The sequence below is a fragment of the Oryctolagus cuniculus genome, chromosome 1 (assembly GCF_051225735.1).
Source record: "Oryctolagus cuniculus isolate XC-2025 breed Fujian yellow rabbit chromosome 1, ASM5122573v1, whole genome shotgun sequence".
NCBI classification, from domain to species: Eukaryota; Metazoa; Chordata; class Mammalia; order Lagomorpha; family Leporidae; genus Oryctolagus; species Oryctolagus cuniculus.
In genome coordinates this window covers 83,414,737-83,432,364 of record NC_142867.1, presented here as the reverse complement: position 1 = coordinate 83,432,364, position 17,628 = coordinate 83,414,737, and the positions used below count along the sequence as shown (strand labels likewise).

Below are 17,628 nucleotides of genomic sequence, written 5' to 3'. Positions count from 1 at the left end.
TTTAACTTTCAAAGCCCCATGTTTGAGGCCAAAGGCTATCTATGCAATTCTGCAGCTGAAAATAGATGATAGGAGTCTCAACTGTCTGTATCCATCAGTTGCATAGCTTTCATCCTTGATTTATTTGCCATGAATTCCGATTGACTTAGGCACTGCACAAAAGATAAAGCAAAATAGGTCCTGCTCTCAAGAACCTACCTGGGTAGCTTGTAGAATCTATATCAAATGGATTGCGAGGGTGATTTTCTATATCATCTAGGTCTTTGGGCTGTGCTCAATTTTATTTCTTTATATTTTGTAATAAGAAGAGAAAAATCTCAAATCCTTTTAGGAATAAAATATTTAAAATTAAAAGTTAATAGTAGCCGGCGCCGCGGCTCCATAGGCTAATCCTCCGCCTTGCGGCGCCGGCACACTGGGTTCTAGTCCCGGTCAGGGCGCCGGATTCTGTCCCGGTTGCCCCTCTTCCAGGCCAGCTCTCTGCTGTGGCCAGGGAGTGCAGTGGAGGATGGCCCAAGTGCTTGGGCCCTGCACCCCATGGGAGACCAGGATAAGTACCTGGCTCCTGCCATTGGATCAACACGGTGCGCTGGCCGCAGCGCACCGGCCACAGCAGCCATTGGAGGGTGAACCAACGGCAAAGGAAGACCTTTCTCTCTGTCTCTCTCTCTCTCTCACTGTCCACTCTGCCTGTCAAAAAAAAAAAAAAGTTAATAGTAAAAGATACCTTGGAACAAAGTTCATCCTTTTTTCTATAATGACTAATTAACATCAGATCATATGTTAAAGATAAATATAATAGGAAAGCTTCATTCAGGAAAATTTTAGACAAGTCAACAACCTAATAAAATAGGAGACAGGATGATGTAAGCTCTGTAGCAATGTCCCTGTCCAGAAGCTCTGGAAAGACAAATGAATAAGTTAGCGTTGAATTATGGAACATGCAATCTGAGATGCAGCTATAGAGCATCTCAGCTTGTGGTTCTCACATTTTCAATGCCAGTATGTTATTTGCTTTATTATCATATTTCCTCTTTGCTTATATTCATATTTGAAAAAAATTGCTTAGCAAACAAAATAACATATAAATTATTAATGAAGTGAATATCACTGTTTGACAATCAGAAGTGTACTTTGACCAAAACTTGTTCTTTAGGATGAAGAAAAGCTTGAAGGCCAAGTGGAGAAGTGAATGTAGAATAGTGTGAAGTAGAAAAAGAAAGAGAGAGAGAGAAGAGAGAGAGAGATCATGAGAAAAGATAAGGAGACAAGACATTCAGGAAATGAGAGGACTCTCAAATAACCTTGAGGGGTGGGGAATGGTGGCAGTGAAAACTCCTGGAGAGTTTCCTTCTTGGGAAAGATGAGAAGATGAGAAGATGTTGGAGAGAGCAAGCATGTGAGCAGGATGAGAACAGTTGTAAGGGAGGGTGGTCCTGCCGGGACAGAGAGAGGGAAGCTGAGGAAGTTAGAGCTGAATGGACAGTCTTTTCAGGTGGGAAGAAATTCCCCTTGAGAAAATCAAGGAGAGGGGAAAGGTTGGGACTTAAAGTCAACAAGGTGTAAAATGGCCCTCTGTTGGGATTGGTCTGATCTTTTTCTCCTGATTAGGTGGGGGATATGGATTTTTGTGAAGATCACAATGTTAAGTATCCTTCTAATCATGTCATGTCAAAGCACATATCGTCAATACGATTTATGTCTGTCAATGCTGACTTCAGTCACCTGGACGCGATAGTGTTTGTCAGTTTTCTACTTCAAAAATATCTTGTTTCTTTTCCCTACTGATCCCTTTGGAAGGATGTCATTATGTATAGCACATACTTGCAGAATGGGAATTATGTTTTATCTTCTTGAGGGCAGAGCATTTACATAAATTATTTGGAATTCTTGTGCATAGGGAGATGTTTTAGTTTCTCTCATTTCTGTATTGACTAAATCATTTATTTGTATGAACATAGACTCATGGATACTTATTTTATACTGTGAGTTATAATCCAATAGCACTTTATTTTTTGTTTTATTCAAATTCTTTCAGTTGCCTCCTGTGTCCTTTTGACATAGTCCCAACATTATTTTTCCATATTTTTAAAAATTTCTTTTAGCACTTTCTTACTGTCTGACATCATGTTATATTATAAATTCACCTTTTATATTTCTTTCTTTCTTTCTTTTTCTTTTTTTGACAGGCAGAGTGGATAGTGAGAGAGACAGAGAGAAAGGTCTTCCTTTGCCGTTGGTTCACCCTCCAATGACCACCATGGCTGGTGCGCTGCAGCCGGTGCACCGCGCTGATCCGAAGGCAGGAGCCAGGTGCTTCTCCTGGTCTCCCATGCGGGTGCAGGGCTCAAGCACTTGGGCCATCCTCCACTGTACTCCCTGGCCACATCAGAGAGCTGGCCTGGAAGAGGGGCAACCGGGACTGAATCCGGCGCCCTGACCGGGACTAGAACCCAGTGTGCCGGCGCCACAAGGCAGAGGATTAGCCTATTGAGCCACGGCACCGGCCATTTTATATTTCTTATTCTACTACTATTGAAGTAGGCAGCCATATAGGTTAAAATAAATTACGTTTCTGAGCTGGAAGACCACGGCTTCACCATGCCCTGTGTGACCTCAAACCCCACCTGATACCTTAGCCAAGCCTAAAATGCACCATGCTGCCTCATTTATGGATGCCGGTATTTAGAATTCTTCTCTAAATATTAGGCAAGAATCCTCTCAGTCTTATTAATATTGGGGATTTATTAGTAAGCATATGGTGATATCGTATGGCACCCCAAATTCCGCTAGCATATGTGGCATCCCAGATGGAGTTTCTAGAGAACTTTAAGGGGCCACATTTTTGTATAGATTTTAGGGGGTCATTCTCTGATATCACTATAGCCAAGGAGCTTTGATTCCTCTTGTTGGAAAACAGTATCAGAGACCAAGATCTGTGTGCCAAATTTACTTGTTACTGAAGATCAAAATTGTTACCCTGGCAGGTAAGGAGCTTCATGCCTGATCCACATCCTGCATTCCTCTGTGAACTTATCTGAATTGAACCTCTCAGTTGTTCTTTTTGCTTAACCTCATTGTGTTTCCTTTTGTGGCTGAAAGGTCCTGTGCTTTCTCCAGCCTCAAAGACTTCCATGTGCTTTTCTTATTACTAAATCTTCACTGAAATTGCTATTAACTTAATCTTTGCCTTATTAACGTCTACTCAGTCTTTAAATATCCTATCTTTGGGAAGCCTTCCAGGACGTCATCACAACGCAATGTACACTAAGTTCCCCTAAAATGCACTTCTCACAACCTTTATATTTTTCCTTAATACGTTAATTACCATATTTTGTAGTTGTGTTTCAATTTGTATAATTATTTCATTAGTTTATTAGTAAGCTATGTGATATTGTGTCTGTGTTCTCACTATTATATCTGTAGCTTCTCGGCCACTGTATAGCACATAGTAGATGTAAACTAAAGAGTTGGAAAGGAATGAAATACTCAGATAGCTGTGCTGTGGAAAAGTCAGAGAAAACATTTTGTTGCTCTTTGGGAAACAAACAATAGAATCCCCAAAATAAGTTTAAATAAGGGCAATTTTGAATCAGAATAAATACATTCCTTACTACTAGAATATCCAACTGGAAAGTGTACCAGATCATGGAATAGTGAGCACCTTGTCACCAAAAATTCTTAAACAGAAAATACAAGTTCCCATTCATGGATAGCAAAGGAATGTTATGTTGATGTGCAATTTTGGGGCCCCATTACATTCTCCTTCAACAGCGTGATGTGGCAGAAAGACTGATAAACCAGATGGATCTGGTTGTTTCCTCTCACTACTAATTTCCTTTATGTGGCTTTGAATGAGTGTCTTATATTTGCAGAGCCTCAGACCTCTTGTTTGAAAACTGGTGATAACAACATTATTTATAATTGGGTCACAATGAGAATTAAATTACAGGATATTTGTGAAGTGCGTAGTGCAAAGCCTGACACAGGCCTGTGTTAAACAAATAGTAACTATTGTCATGAAGCATATAGAACCTAGTAAATAACACAGGTTTTGGAGATAAGCACAGATAGATTTGTATCCTTACTGTGCTTAGCTAGTTGTTTCATTTTGGTCAAGTTACTTAGAGTCCTTGACTATCAGTTTACTTAGCTATAAAGTGAAGAGCAGGTAAAGCCGCTACCTGCTGTGCCAGCATCCCACATGGGTGCTGACTTGAGACCCGGCTGCTCCACTTCATATCCAGCTCTCTGCCATGGCCTGGGAAAGTAGTGGAGGATGTCCCTGGTCCTTAAGCCCCTGAACCCATGTGGGAAGACCAGGAGGAAGCTGCTGGATCCTGGCTTCAGATGGGCACAGTTCCTGTCGTTGTGGCCATCAGGGGAGTGAACCAGTGGATGGAAGACCACTCTCTCTGCTTCTGCCTCTCTGTAGCTCTTTCTTTCAAATAAATAAATAAATCTTTTTTCAAAAAAGAAATTCAAATGGCCAGCAGACACTTGAAAGAATGCTCAGGATCACTAGTCATCAGGGAAATGCAAATCAAAACCACAATGATATTTCACCTCACTCCCATTAGAATGGCATTCATAACACAAATCAACAAACAACAAATGCTGGCAAGGATGTGGAGAAAAAGGTACCCTAATCCACTGTTGGTTGGATTGTAAACTGGTGTACTCACTGTGGGATACAGTATGGCAATACATCAGAAATCTGAATATCCACTTAGCATATGATCCAGCCATCCCATTCCTGAGAACTTACCCAAACAAACAAACAAAAAAATCAGTGTATACAAGAGTTTTTTTGTACTCCCATGTTCATTTCAGCACAATTCACAATAGCTAAGATATGGAATCAACCCAAATGTCCATTAGCTGTTAACTGGATAAAGAAATTAGGATGTATGTATACACTAGGGATTACTACTCAGCTATAAAAAATGAAATCCTATATTTTGCAATAAGATGGTCACAATTGGAAACCAATATACTTAGTGAAATAAGCCAGTACCAAAAAGACAGATATCATATGTTTTCCCTGATCTGAGGTAATCAATAATAGAGTACCTAAAATGTAATGTATTGGAGTGAAGTGGACATTTTGAGATTTGATGATTGTAGCCCTGTCTTTTCCTTTGAGGAAGAGATTTTATTTCATACTATTTGTTGAACTCTTTTACTTACTGTGTGGTTAACTTTATGATCATTGAGTGAACTGAAAATAGATCTTTGTAAAAATAAGAGTGGGAATGGGAGAAGGAGGAAGAAGGGTTGGAGCATGGGCTGGAGGGAGGATAGAGTGGGAAGTAGCACTATGTTCCTAATTTGTATATATGAAATACATGAAACTTGCATAATTTAAATCAAATTAAAAAAAAAATAAGATCATCAAAGGTCATTAAAACTATAGTAGTATAACATTCTTAAGCATTGGTTTGACAAAAATATAAAACAAAGTTCAACAAAACTATTTGCATCAATACTGGTATACATAGTCATTTCTTTCTCTCTTTTTGGCTTTTTTATTGCTTTTTCTTTTTTAATTTTAATTTTAACTTCTACATATAAGGGAGAGAGTGTGGTATTTGTCTTTCTGTATCTAGCTTATTTCACTCAACACGATGTCCTTCAGCTGCATTCATTTTGCTATGATAAGGTATCATTCTTTTTATAGCTGAATAAGATTCTGTTTAATACATGTACCATATTTTCTTTTTCCATTCATCTGATGGTGGACATCTTGGTTGATTCCATGTTTCGGATGTTGGGAACAGTGCTTCTAAAACATGATACAATGTATTCATGTCTTTTGGCTACACACCCAGAAGTGGTATTGGTGGATAATATGGCAAGTCTATTTCTAGTTTTAAAAGACATCCCCATACTGTTTTCCACAGTGTCAGAACTAATTTACATTCCCACCAATAGTGTATAAGTGTTCTCTTTTCTCTACATCCTTGCCAGGATTTGTTATTTTCTGTATTTCAGATATTAGTCAAGGCTCATTGAAATAAGTGATGGAAATTATAAGCTTCTTTTATAATCACTAATTATAAATTGTTTAAACATCATTTAGGACACTATTTAATCGCTCTAACCAAGCTTGTTGAAGATTCTACTCAACTATGTAGATATCTTAGATGAATTGTTTCTTTAAATGCTTTATAAGTAAAATCATAAAAATAAAACTTTGAGCGGCCTCTTGAGGGGATCAGATGTTTTATAAGGACATGGGTTTTTTTCAAAAAAATGTGATTCCATACAAACTCTCCATTGGCTCAAACAATAACAGTTTTTTTTTTTTTGACTTTAGCTTAATGTAACATTGCAAAGTGCTAAAGAATGAAAAGATGAAACAAATGGTTTCAAAAAGATATATCCCTTTCCCACTTCCTTTGCACCAATGTTTCACTGTTTAATTTTTGTAGAAGTTGTAATTGGCTGTAAAGAATGCAATATGTACTAGAATTTAATCTAATATTTGTTTAATTAACAATTTAAGGAAAATACAGCATAAAGATAATTGAAATTAATTCTAATTCTTAGAGAGATAACACTTTATTGGTTTACATTGATTATTCTTTCATCAGTACCATGAATTCTGAGGTGAAAGTGAACAGTGTGTGATACAAGGGGCTGGGAGTTAGGAAGCATTGGCTCTTCCAATTGTAGGCTATGCTGTTTGTCTGGATGAAAAAGTTCCCTAATTTCTCTGACTCTCCTTTCCAAAGTTGTGAAATGTGAGGGTTGTAAAGGATGATGCACATATTTCTTTCAGTTCTAATACTGGGTGATCTCTTGGATGGCTGACTTAACTGTTTTAATTAAGGAACTCACAAGAATAATTTCTTTAATAACTGAGTAAGAATTTCTGATAAATTAAATGCAATATGATCTTACTATTTGTGTCTCCTGGATCAGCTATATTTAAAATATTTTGACTTAATTTAAGTGTTTTCCTCCTCAAATGATATACATGCCATTTGTCTCCTGGCCATTAAATACCAATTTATGGCATAAACTTTGCATTTTAAAAATTCCTATGAATATTTATCACCCTCTAATAAATTACCGGAAAGTAGGAGTAGCAGAAATACAGAAAACTCCCAAAGCATCTACGTAAATTCTCTAGTTCAGCATTACCCAAATTACACAGAAGGTTTCTGCTTCTAATCATGAAGCAGAAACTGATAGGGGATTTGTCTTTATAATGTAAACTTCAATTACACTGAGAAAATGCATGAAACCATTGTTTTTTGACAAAGCAGCTATATAAGTATATGATCCCCAAGAAAGGGAGAATGTGAGGATGTGCCTTCATCAAGTGCTTTAACTTTCTTTCTGGAACCAATTTATAAACCGTGGCAAGGAGGGCACAAGGCAAATAGGACATAGTGGTCTTATTTAGTTGTGAAATGCAAAATTCACTGGGTCAACTTGCAAAAGATTAGATTTCACAGAAGAAAAGTTTGCTGAGTTAGAAATCCTAGCAACAGAAATATCCAAACTGAAGCACAGAGCAGGAAAAAAAAAAAATTGAAGAGAAGTTCTGTGACCTGCTGGTCAATGTACAATTGAAACCCAGGAGGCAGCAGGGAAAAATGTGAGAAAAATATGTCACTCCTTACTTTATAGTACTTTGTTGGAGAGTGAGAATCTGAAGTAAGTTATATATACATGCCTACAAGAATTTCAATCACCTATAACCAGACTAAACACAAAAAGAAAGAAAATTTTATAGAAAGATGGAAAAAGATTAAGAAGTTCCTCAGAATTTTATGCAAAACAATGTGAGTCAGAGAACAATAGATATTTTTTTTTATTGGTTATTTCACAAATTTATTACACAATTAACATTTTATTTCATACTAAATATGATTAAAATTATTTTTATTAAATGAAGTACACTTAAGAAAATACTGAACCATTTTACATCTTCAGGGTAGATTTTTAAATCTTTTTTTTTTTTTGTTGTTGTTCTTTTCTTTTCTTTTTTTTTTTTATTTTTTTTTAATCTTTTATTTAATGAATATAAATTTCCAAAGTACGTCTCATGGGTTACAATGGCTTTCCCCCCCATACCGTCCCTCCCACCCACCACCCTCCCCTTTCCCACTCCCTCTCCCCTTCCATTCACATCAAGATTCATTTTCGATTATCTTAGTTTAAAAGTGATTAGAGGAAACATTTTTCAGCCTTGAAATCTATATCCAACAAAATCACATTTTAAAAATGAGAGCAAAATAAAGACTTTTTCCAGAAAACAAAGGCTGACAGAATCCATTGCTGACAGATCTACACTAGAAAAAAATATTAAAGGAAATTCTTCAGACAGAAGGAAAACAATACCAGATGGAACCATAGATCTACACAAAAGAACAAAAAGCAGAAGAAATGATAAGCATTAATGAATTTTCTTCCTTTTTCTTTAAATGATAACTGACTGTTAACAGCAAAAATAATTATAATATCCTTTGGAACTTATTACACAAGTATAAATAAAATATATTAAAGTGTTAGCACAAAAAAGCAGAAGGAAGAAATGAAAACATGTTGTCAAATTTTTACATTTTATGTGAAGTTGCATTTTACTTTGTAAGTTAAAGATGCATATATAACCTTAGATCATCTACTTTAAAATAAAATTACATAGCTAATAAACCCTCCAAATATAATGAAATCATAAAGAATTCACTTAAACTAAAAGAAGGCAGAAAAAATAGAAAAAGGAATTAAAAATAGAAGAGATAAGTGGAAAACAAATATCAATTAAAATTAATCATGTTGATAATTACATTAAACATATATTGTCTAAGTATTCCTTTTAAAAATGATTTCACTGCTGAATTCTACCAAACTTTTAAAAAAGAACTACTCTGAATTCTTAAACTATTCAAACAATTGAAAGGTAGGAAATCCTCCCAAATTCCATCTTATGAGTACTTAATTGCATTAGTTCCAAACTAGATAAAGATACAATGAAGTAAAAGGACTATAGACCCATATCCCTGATGAGCATAGATATAAAGATCCTCAACAAGACACTAACTAACAGAATGCAATAACGCATCAAAATTATCATGCATCTGGACCAACTGGAATTTATCCTAAGGATGCAGGGATGGTTCACCGTATGCAAATCAATCAATGTGAAGCATCAAATTGACAAATAAAAACCACACGATTATTTGAACAGAGGAGGAATTTGGTAAAATACAATATCTTTTCATGATAAAGACCTTAAGCAAAATGAGTATAGAAGGAACATCTCTCAACACAATCAAAGCTATATATGACAAATCCACAACCAGCATCATGTTGAATTGGGAAAAGCTGGAAGCATTTCCACTAAATCAAGAACCTGGCAAAGATGCCTACTTTCACCATCGCCATTCAATAAAACTCTGGAAGTTTTAGTTGGAGCCATTAGGCAAGAACAGAAAATCAAAGGGATACAAATTGGAAAGGGGGAAGTCAAATTATCCCTGTTTGCAGATGACATGATCCTATAAATAGGGGAATGAAAACAGACTATTGGAACTCATGAGAGAGTTTGGCAAAGTTTCTGGTTATAAAATCACCACACACAAAAAATGACATTTGTAAACAAACAATTCCGTGGCTAAGAAAGAAATTGTAAGATCAGTACCATTTACAACAACTACCGAAAAATTAAATACTTTGGAATATGTTTAACAAAAGATGTGAAAGATATCTACAATGAAAATTAAGAAACATTAAAGGAAGAAATAGAAAAAAAAAAACACAAAAAATGGGAAAATTTTCCATGATTGTGAATAGGAAGAATTAATATCATCTAATTGTCAATATGATCTCAGTCAAAATACCAAGGACATTCTTCTCAATTCTAGAAAAAAAATGATTATGAAATTCATATGGAAACAAAGAGACCCCAAATAGCTAAAACAATATTAAATGACAAAAAGCCAGAGGCATAAGAATATCGAGTTTTAAGACACACTACAGAGCAGCTTTAATCAAAACATCCTGATACTAATGCAACAATAGACGTGTAGACCATCGGAACAGATTAGAAACCCCATAAATTAATCTACACATCTATAATCAACTAATCTTTGACAAATACGATAAAATGAATGTCTGGAGACAGGAAAGTCTCTTCAACAAATGGTGCTGGGGAAATTAAATCTCCACATGCAGAAATATGCAACAAGACCTCTCCCTTACCTTATACAAAAATCAACTCACAACGCATCAGGGATCTAAATCTATGATGTGATACCAAGAAATACTAGAGGAAAACATGGAGGAAACTATACAAGATATTGACATAGGCAAAGACCTCTTGGAAAAGGCCCCAGCAACACAGATAATAAAAGCAAAAATAGATAAATGGGATTACATTGAAGCTTTCTGCACAGCCAAGGAAACAATCAACAAAATGAAAAGGTAACTGACAGAATGGGGGAAAATATTTACAAATCAGGTATCTGATAAAGGATTATACCCAGGATCTATAAAGAACTCAAAACTAAACAACAAACAAGGAATCCAGTTAAGAAATGGGGAAAGGATATTAACAGGCATTTTTCAAACGATGGAACACAAATGGCCTAGGGCCGGTGTGGTGGCATAGTGGGTTAATGCCCACGCCTGAAGCGCGGGCATCCCATATGGGGGCGGGTTCAAGACCCAGCTGCTTCACTTCTGATTCAGCTCTCTGCTATAGCCGAAGAAAGCAGTGGAAGATGGCCCAAATTCTTGGGCCCCTGCACCCCCGTGGGAGACCTGGGAGAAGCTCCTGGTTCCTGGCTTCAGATGGGTGCAGCTCTGGCCCTTGCGGTCAATTAGGGAGTGAACCATTAGATGAAGGAACTCTCTCTCTCTCTCTCTCCCTCTCTCTCTCTCTTCCTCTCCTCTCTCTGTGTAACTCTGACTTTCAAATTAATAAATAAATATTTGAAAAAAAGAAAAGAAATATAGGCCGGCGCCATGGCTCAATAGGCTAATCCTCTGCCTGCGGCACTGGCACACCAGGTTCTAGTCCCGGTCGGGGCGCCAGATTCTGTCCCGGTTGCTCCTCTTCCAGTCCAGCTCTCTGATGTGGCCCGGGAGTGCAGTGGAGGATGGCCCAAGTCCTTGGGCCCTGCACCTGAATGGGAGACCAGGAGAAGCACCTGGCTCCTGGCTTCGGATCAGCATGGTGCGCCTGCCGCAGCGTGCAGGCTGCAGCGGCCACTGCGGGGGTGAACCAACGGAAAAAGACCTTTCTCTCTGTCTCTCTCTCTCACTGTCCACTCTGCCTGTAAAAAAAAAAAAATACAAATGGCCAAAATACATGAAAAAATGTTCAATATCACCAGACATCATGGAAATTCATAATAAAACCACAATAAGATTTCACTTCACTCCAGTTAGAATGATTATCATTCAAAAATCATAAAATAATGCATGCTGGTGAGGTGAAGAGGTGGAAAAAAAAGCTACCCTAAGACACTGTTGATGGGAATGTAAACTAGATCAACCATTATAGAAGATAGTATGGAGATTCCACAGAAATCTCAAAATAGATCTGCCATATAACCAAGCCATCCTACTCCTGAGAATTTACCCAAATGAAGTTAAATCATAATGTGAAAATATTATTTGTATCCCCATGTTAATTGCAGCTACATTCACAATAGCTAACATATGGAATCAACCCAAATATCTATCCACTAATAAGTGTGTACATAAAACCTTATATATAAAATATATGTATATATTATATATATTATATGTTAAATGTTATATATATTATATATACTCACACACATACATAAACACAATGGAACACTATTCAGACATATTAAAAAGAATAAAATCCTGTTTTTTGCTACAAAATGGGTGCACCTGAAGACCATTATGCTTTGTGAAATAAGCCAGTCTTTGAAAGACAAATATCATGTTTTCTCTGATATGTGGTAGTTAATATAGAATACAACAAAGTGTAAAAATGAAACTGACATCTTATGATTTTATTATTGTTTTAAGGCCTTATGTACATCTGTGGAACAATGATCTTTCTACATTTTACTTGTTGAACATTATGATTAGTGGTGCATTAAGCCTGTGAGTATAAAGTAAATTGAAATTATGCTATTGCTAAAACTAAAGGGAAAAAAGAATGAAGGATGGGGATTGAAGGAGGAAAGGAAGGAAGTATGGTTATCTTCTTAGAATTGTAGCTATGAAATATATGAAATCTGTTTTCTTTACATTAATGAAAATTTAAAAAGACATCATTACACAGGATTAAAAATATTATATGCAATAAAATCCAGTTAAATACGAACCTACATGTTACTTTAAGTTAAACTAATGGAAAAGCAAATATGAAACAAAAGCATAAAAAATAGCTTATATTCGTATCAGAATAAGTATTTTCAAAAATGGAGCACATTACTCATGATAAAGAGGGGATTTTCCTAATGATTAAGAAGATAGATCATCATTAAGACAGAACACATCTCAACACTCTTAATAAAAGAGCTTCAAAATATATGATGCAAATACTGACAGAGCTGAAAATGAAGCAGATTTAAAGTACAATTATATTTGGAGATCTCAAAGTTCTTTCTCAGCATCTATGAATACAAAATAGAGATCAAATCAGAAATAACTTGACTTAACATGTATAGAGCACTGCATCCAACATGGGCAGAATATGTACTCTTTGTAATTATGTGACAAATAGTTACCAAGATATACTATTTGTTAGCCCATAAGACAAGTCTCAATTAATCTAAATACTTTGAAATTTTACAGTATGTGAACTAACCAAATAAAATTAAATAAGAAATCTAAGGATGCATCCATATGGAACCTACAAAGTATAATTTTGAGGCCCAACATATTGAGAAGTTGCAAGCTTGAAAATATGTCATTGTAGGGGCCGGCACTGTGGCATAGTGGGTAAAGCTGCTGCCTGCAGTATTGGCACCCCATATATGCACCAGTTGAAGTCCCAGCTCCTCCACTTCCAATTTAGCTCTCTACTATGGCCTAGGGAAGCAGTAGAAGATGGCACAAGTCATTGGGCCTCTGCACCCATGTGTGAAAACCCGGATGAAGTTCCTGACTCCTGGCTTTGGATCTGTGTAGCTCCGGCTATTGCAGCCAATTGGGGAGTGAAGCAGTGGATGGAAGACCTCTCTCTCTCTCTCTCTCTGCCTCTCCTTCTCTCTCAGTGTAGCTTTAAATTTCATATAAATAAATAAATCTTAAAAAAGAAAATATATCATTGTAAAAATTAACAGAGAAACAAGAAAGAAAGGTGGAGGTAGGGTGAAAGCGAGGGAGGGAGGGTAAAGAGGGTAGTATCACTATATTCTTAAAAAGTATATATGGAAGACATGAATTTTTTCCTTTATATAAATAAAAAAGGAAATTCATTTGTTTACAAGAATTCTTAGAGTCTTTCATAATGTTGATTTAGACTCACCAAAACATTCATAGCTTTTTAGCCATTCCCAAGCTTATTTGAAAAACTTATAAAATACCTTTTTAAATCGAGCATCATTCTAGAATAAGTCTGTCTGTAAAATGTGTTTGAAGAATATCTTGCTAGATTAGAAATTCTGTTAAAAGGATATGTGAAATCATTTTTCTTATTTCAAATTAATGACACAGAACTTGCTTTTTGGGATTCTGAGCAAGAACTGAAAATGGACTGTTAGGAAGAGATTTTACAAGTATTTGGAGAAGGAAGCAGTCATGACTGTTAGACTCTTGGGTTCATAAAACACAAGCCGCACTTGTTAGAATCATTTCCTTTTGGTGACTCAGGCATACATAGCACATATTTGGATTTCAACATGAAGTTAGTCTCTCGTGACATTTTTGTGACTGGGTGAAAAAAGTGAGATGATTTAGTATAAATAAATTAATCCACAGAAAGGTTGAGGGCTAGATTCAAAGGATGAACACTTGAACTATGACTCTTCTAGAGCCACCAGACTTGTCTTCAAACCTGTGTGTGTGTGTATAGGGGGCACTGTGTCCATGTTCCCTTTTCTATTATTTTTCTTACATTTTAAGCATGATATTTTAAATCAGAACATGATGCTTATCAGAATTTTTATCTTAGGGGCCAGAACCGTGGCTCATTTGGTTAACCCTTTGCCTGCGGCATTGGCATCCCATATTGGCGCCGGGTTCTAGTCTCTGTTGCTCCTCTTCCAGTCCAGCTCTCTGCTGTGGCCAGGGAGGGCAGTGGAGGATGGCCCAAGTGCTTGGGCCCCTGAACCCATAGGGAACCTGGTGGGAGACCAGGAAGAGGCACCTGGCTCCTGCCTTCAGATCCGTGTAGTTCCGGCCGTGGTGGCTATTTGGGGAGTGAACCAATGGAAGGAAGGAAGACTTTTCTCTCTGTCTCTCTCTTCTCTCACTGTCAAACCAAAAAAAAAAAAAAAAAAAAAAAAAAAAAAAAAAAAAAAAAAAAAAAACAAAAAACAAAAAAACACCAGAATTTATATCTGATAATAATTTAAGAAGAGCATTTAAAATATTTGGATCCACAATTATCCATAAAGAACTCACCGAACACTGAAGCAACAGTTTAACATTTGAAAGAAATAAATGTATAAAGCTAAAGCTAAATTGATTTTTGTCACTAGTTTCACAGTAAAATAATTATGCTAGTAAAATGTGATAAATGAAAGGATTTAGAAATTTTTATCCGTTATATAGATTGAAGAGAAATATGTCTTGCAAAATTTCAAAATTAATAATAATTATGAATGTTTACTCTGTGTCAGGTAATGTCAGGGTCTTTGCATATTTTATTTGTGGATCTCAGGTCCATCCTTAGTTTCTAAGTTTAACTTTTGTCATTTTGTAGATTGAAATGTTCAGCTTAGGGGCCGGCGCCGCGGCTCACTAGGCTAATCCTCTGCCTTGTGGCGCCAGCACACCGGGTTCTAGTCCCGATCGGGGCGCCGGATTCTGTCCTGGTTGCCCTTCTTCCAGGCCAGCTCTCTGCTGTGGCCAGGGAGTGCAGTGGAGGATGGCCCAAGTGCTTGGGCCCTGCACCCCATGGGAGACCAGGATAAGTACCTGGCTCCTGCCATCGGATCAGCGCGGTGCGCCGGCCGCAGCATGCTGGCCATTGGAGGGTGAACCAGCGGCAAAGGAAGACCTTTCTCTCTCTCTCACTGTCCACTCTGCCTGTCAAAAAATAAAAATATTTAATAGCAATCACTTTTCAGTTTAGTTTCAGCACTTAAGAATAATTGTGTATTGATTACAGTATTCAACCAAAAGTATTAAGTAGAACAAACAAACAAAAATACTAAGAGGGATAACATATTAAGTTGCTCATCAACAGTCAGGATGAGGGCTGATCAAGTCTAAATATGATCAGAGTCGGTGAACTCAGGGGGCTTCCATAGCCTTGGCAGCTCATGACAAGAGCCTAGGGTGATTACTGAGGCCATAAACAAGAGTGTCAATTTGTTAAGTCAACAAGAGGAGTCACTGTGCACTTACTCCTCATGTAGGATCTTTGTCCTTAGTGTGCTGTACATTGAGATTTAATGCTATAACTAGTACTTAAACAGTATTTTTCACTTTATGTTTCTGTGTGGGAGCAAGCTATTGAAATCTTTACTTAATGTATGCTAAACTGATATTCTGTATATAAAGAGAATCAAAAATGAATCTTGATGTGAATGGAAGGGGAGAGGGAGTGGGAAAAGGGAGGGTTGTGGGTGGGAGGGATGTTATGGGGGGGAAGCCGTTGTAATCTATAAGCTGTACTTTGGAAATTTATAATCATTAAATAAAAGTTAAAAAAAATAAAAAAATGTTCAGTTTAGGAAGATTAAAGAACTTGTTCAGATAGCTAGTAAGATTTGGAGCTGTTTTACTAATCTCAGGTCCATCTCCTCATTCTCTCTTTCTCCCTGTGGACCCATATTCATTTTCTCTTCCTGAGTCTGTAGTGTGGTCTCAAGATATGTTATGGTGACAAAAATGATGAATTGAAGGCCTATGTTAGTCTAAGCTACTCAGAGTCCTACTGGGAGTTTTACCTTTGATTGAGAACATCACGGTTTAAGAGGAAAGTGGAGCATTTTTAGGGTACAGGTTATCAGGTACAGAAGAGATTTGAATTCATTTTATATGAGGAACAGTTACAAGAACAAAGAATTTTTAACCTGGATACACGAGGGCTCTACAAGACCGTAGTAGTTGTCTGCAACATTTACAGAACTACTATTTGGGAGAGTGGTTACAATTTTCTTTGTGAAACAATGACCAATCATTGAAAGATTCATGAATCCAGCTTGGGATAACATAAATTAAAATTCCCAAAATTGCTTTATGAAGGTGTAGTGTGATCTCTTGAGTGGTGCTGAGCTGACCAGCACTGGAGATATTCAAGCAAAGTGCAGTCAATCACTTAGCTGAATATCAATATAGAAGCACTAAGCTAATTTTAAAGGTTCTCTTCAATATTTGGAGCTGTTAATTTTATAGAAATGACACATTTAAGGAGTCTAATTTTTATTAGATACCTTTGTAAGAAACCAGGTTAAAATGGAACAAACCAACAAACAATAACAACAAGAATAACTCTAAGGGGATGGCATTGTGGCATAGTAGGTTCAGCCACCGCCTGTGATACCGGCATCCCATATGGGTGCAGGTTCAATTCTCAGATGCTCCACTTCCAACCCAACTCCCTGCTAATGCACCTGGGAAAGCAGCAAGATGGCCCTAGTGCTTGGGCCCCTTCACCCACATGGATGATGCAGAACAATCTCCAAGGTCCTGGCTTTGGCCTTGCATAGTCCTGGCCATTGCAGCCAATTCCAGAGTGAACCAACAGATGTCTGATTTCTCTGTCTGTCTCTCCCTCTCTGTCTGTACCTCTGCCTTTCAAACAAAATAAAAATAAGAAAAAACAATACTTAAAAATAACCCCCTCTAAACTAACATAAGGAGATAGCCATGGGCAAGTAAAGAGGAAATAGGATTTATGGAATGTTCCATCCATTACTCCAACCACTTGTCAAACAATAATTATTAAATTTTAGGTAAAGATCCCTGGGGTATATTTTCAGCATACCTTCAGGGAACCTACTGCTAAATGTTTTCATCTCCACCTCCAGTGTGAGTATTTGAGTCTTGACGAAGGAAGAGGCCAAGGGACCCTCTATTTTATAGAAGGTCAACATTCTTGGCTGTGATGGAAATAGTTCTGCAGTCACCAGGAGCTCTTTCTTTCATCTCATCCATTGGAAAGACCCCCAGGAAGAGCTGCCAAGATGGCCTCCACAGGTAGCAGTCAGGACACTAGAAGCCTTGGCTAGTCTCTACAGAGCATCTTCAGAAGAAAAGATTGAATTCTACCCCTTTACACCCCCAAACCCTCCATTCCTATTTTGTTTCTTGATGCATAAAACGTCTACCTCATCTGTATAAAAGCCTTGAAATCTTTTTGTCCTGCAAGGTGTGGCCTTGGGCCAACATCTGCATCAGCATCACTAGAAGTTTATTAGAAATACAGAATGTTAGACCTCACATCAGCACCATCAAACCAGAATACACATTTGAATAATTTTTGCAAATGATTTGGGTGCATACTAATTTTGA

At 37.1% G+C, this 17,628-nt stretch overlaps 1 pseudogene; it reads right to left on the bottom strand.

The window, feature by feature from the left end:
* The window catches only part of LOC149128491 (large ribosomal subunit protein eL15 pseudogene), a 58,346-nt pseudogene extending 41,136 nt beyond the window's left edge, over positions 1-17,210 (bottom strand).
* Positions 17,211-17,628: the final 418 nt, after the last annotated feature.